Source organism: Alosa alosa, chromosome 14 (assembly GCF_017589495.1).
Source record: "Alosa alosa isolate M-15738 ecotype Scorff River chromosome 14, AALO_Geno_1.1, whole genome shotgun sequence".
Taxonomy (NCBI): Eukaryota; Metazoa; Chordata; class Actinopteri; order Clupeiformes; family Clupeidae; genus Alosa; species Alosa alosa.
Window position 1 is genome coordinate 19916090 of NC_063202.1, and position 3946 is coordinate 19920035.

At 40.4% G+C, this 3946-nt stretch overlaps 1 long non-coding RNA gene across 1 annotated transcript; it reads right to left on the reverse strand.

The window, feature by feature from the left end:
- Positions 1 to 554: 554 nt before the first annotated feature.
- Positions 555 to 1679, reverse strand: LOC125307377. Its single transcript, XR_007195695.1, has 2 exons — positions 1195 to 1679; positions 555 to 852 (listed from the first exon to the last, which is right to left on the reverse strand). It is a non-coding gene; the product is annotated as an uncharacterized LOC125307377 (long non-coding RNA).
- Positions 1680 to 3946: the final 2267 nt, after the last annotated feature.

Sequence of the window (3946 nt, forward strand, 5' to 3'; positions counted from 1 at the left end):
TTGTATATTTTAAAATCTCAATGCACTCCCATTTGAGAACCACTGTACTATAGTATTGCATATTATTGTTTAACAAGTAGGTCATATCACATAATAATCTGGACAGCCAGGGGTGCGTTTCCCAAAACCATAGTTTGCATTGCAACCAACAAAGTAGCTAACTTAGTTAGCAACTATGGTTATGGGAAACGTGCCCCTGGTTAACAAGTTGCTAACTAGCACACCTAACCAGACGTCTGCTTTCTCAATTAGCCTTTACCTCTGATGTTTGATAAAGTAGCCCAATCGATGTATCCCACAGCCGCCACACGGCCATATCTTTAGGCCTACTACCCACGAAATTACAATGGAAATACAATAGGCCTACACCACTTATTTTTTTCATTGACATAAGGCTAAAAATATGATGAACACTGGCATTTCTCTTTCAGATACCATATTATTGAACTAGTAGAAGAAAGAGGTAGCTTGTTAATATAAGGAGTGCCGACTTGTCCATCCGATCCAAACAAGTAAACCTGAGGAAAGGAGGGTATAAAGTGTGTGAGGCTAACTTTGAATGGTAGGGTTTTATTTGAAATTCACATTTTCAACAAATCCCACAATTTAACACCTGCATACATAGCCACATTCTGCAGTCTACCCACAAGGAAAAGAATAGCACAACTGCCCTAAACCCCTCCATCAACTGCCAGTAGATGTGTCCTGCATTGAGTGGTAGTTAAGCATTTACAAAACTAAATACTGTTATTGTCTTTGAATTAACTAACATCCTGAATGGAGTGTAGGAAAGCAGGATCTCTTCGTTTGGTTGGATGAAGGTTGAAGTCATATGGCCAGCATTTACAGCACCTAAAACAGAGACAACACCACACAAAGTAAAATAAAAAAACATCATGAATTACAATTATGTTCTTATGTTCTTGAAATTAAGTTACTACACCTGCACATTGCTTTGCTTAATATGATCCTTCCTACTATAAATGCTGTGAGAACACAATAGGACTGAAGACTATGATACAGCTGGAGAGGCTGCCAAGTTAGGCAAATACTACGACTGACTTCTTTGAGGCCATGAACAGGCTTTTTGATGTCTTAAATTCACGGTATAAATGTCCATTCAAATACCCTACTCCAGTTTTAGCATCAGTCAAATTGTGATTACAGCACTTGATTACAAGCACAAACACTTACTTCTCAGGCGCATCTCTGACCCCAATCCATGGCGTCGTCCTATAGGACCACAAAGCAGACATCAGATCCACCATCTTACGGAGAGCCTTCAGTGGATTGAGTCTTGGACCTTCAGGTTGCTAGAGAACAATACATATAGTGCAGCAATCATTCTCAGTGTGTTAACTAATGTTGAATAATATATCTTTTTTTCCATACAGAGGGAAGTTTAAATCTAGTTACAGAGTTTCATAGTGACAGGCTGTTGGTCGAAACATGTTGGCCAATGCAGCCAAAAAGGCTTTTCCTTGGAGTGCCTTTTGTAGAATTAGTTTCAACTTTATTTTGGTAGTGTTTCATGAAGTCTTCAGGTCTGATTGTTAGTAGCCTATATGAAATTATATTTGATATGTTTAACTTTGAAAGTCTGTAACTTGTATAGGGCAATTCCACGCAAAACTGTCACATCCATAATGCCAACTAAATACCATGGCATTGTGTTGGTGTTATGGATGTTACAGTTTTTTCGTGGAATTGCCCTATACATTTGAATGGCCACAAGAGCGACAGTTACAGAACACAGTCTATGTACATAGCATTGACTTATCCTCTGAATAACACAGGTTCAAGTTCATTCCTCCCTGTCATCGCGTTCATCCTCACCATCCATAGCGCCCTTCTGCTCGGCCCAACAACTGGGGAGAGAATTAGCAAACATGACGCTCATTTTAGTGCTGCTTGATAAGGGTCTGTGCAAGACCATCCGAGAAAAACTACTCAGAACTGATGTAACGTTATTCAACACAATCGTTGAGCCACCCTGACTACACATTTGCCATCAGAGACAAACTTAATACAAAAATATGTAATGTGCAGGATCGGGCAGAGATCAGTAGAGAAAATCGTCGGCCATCGAGGACAGACAGAGAATATGGCGAAAACTAAATGTTTCACTACGCTAAGCTGATAATAAAATTCAGTGCACCAACAACTGTGTACATACGGTACTCATTTTTTTACTAGCAGCTAAACACATTTCAAAACTGCTAAATCAATGTCGCTTGCAGTAGATCTGATCCACAAGCTATAGTGATGCCGATTTAGGTAGAGCAAATATCAGGTTCAGAATTATCTTTGTAGCCTAACTACCAAATTAATCTGGTAGCTAGTGCCTCAGCTAGCTCTGGTATAGGTATCAGATGGTTAGCTAACGCCAACTAACGCTACTCCTCAATGAGCTAACATTCATGACGGCGACACGAGATAATAATAATGTTATTACCTAAACTACGCAGACATTTTACTACATAGATAACTCGTTACACAGACACAGACTAATCACAAATACCTTGCCACATTTCAAACTGCCACTTACCTGGAAATCAGACCGCATCTTGCCACGACTATGTACCAAATTCAGTCACCCAGGCCAGCTCCAGTTGGTCACAGCAGGAGAGAGGCGCGAAAATGAAAAATCTTTGACGTTTTCATCAACGAGGTAGCGTCAGCGCATTCTGACCACGCCTTTTTAGGAGGCAGGAACTGTGTACAATTCCATTCCATTGTAGAAGCCTGTGCTGCTTTATCTTTGTATATTAAGGATCTTTGGTAAAGCGCACTCCAATGGGGATACCTAGTAGTAGCCTTGGTAATATCAGTCCGCCGCTGAGATGCAAAATGACTACTACCAACTTCAGGGAACAAAGTATAACTATTGCAACGCGATGCGAGGGTAGTTGTATTTCTTACACTATTCTATCAACACAGACATTTACATCGATTGTCTGGAATCGAGTGTCCTTTGGAGTAGGTAAGACTGTTTTTAGTGGCAGGCTAGCACATACCGTTGACTTGCGCTAGCCTAGCACCTGCGAACTCTGCAATTAGAACGACTGGATGAAACGTGTTGAAAACGGTCTCCACTGATAAATATCACACTTGCTTACTTGGAAATGAGATACTATGTCCAAAATCCTGAACCACTCCTTTAAGTTATTACAAGGAGTCTTCATTGTTAGGAAATGGAAACATGTAATGAGTTGTTGCTAGTGTGACATTTCTGTTTGCAGTTTGCCATTAAAAGTGCAGTATGAGCATGGTAGCCACCTAGCTATCTGAACGGAATAGGCTATGTTTCAATCGGCATATGCTTAGCAAACGCTAGTTTGTCTGGTAACATGAATAACATGAACATGAAACGTGTGCCTCCAAGCACAGACGTCACACTTTAAATCATACCTGTTGCTTTTCACCATCCACTTATTTAACTACTGTCACATCCCTTGACATGCCATCTCAGTTTCCCTTTCTTTTTCTATTTTTAGGCCCCGACAGCTTTTATGCTTTATCCATCTTTTTCCATAGACGAAAACTCGTGTTACTCGTAGGCTACCTGCTCACTCAGCGCTCACGGCGCCCCTACTCCCTTTTCTATGTCAAAATTCTATGATAGAATCTTATGAGATAGGGCGCCTACTCTAGCCTGTTAGTCCTCTAAAATGTTATTTAACATTGAGGAAATGCAGAAATGATTCAGAAACGTACAACAGTAGCTATAGAATATACCAAATATATTATTATGATAATTATTATTTTTTACCATCGCTTTGGCGCCCCCATGGTGCTGCGCCCCTATGCGCCGCATATAGCGCATTTTGCGCCACTGTGTGTTCACTGTGTGCTGAGTGTGTTTCACTAATTCACGGATTGGGATAAATGCAGAGACCAAAATTTCCCTCACGGGATCAAAAGAGTATATATAGCCTACTTATAC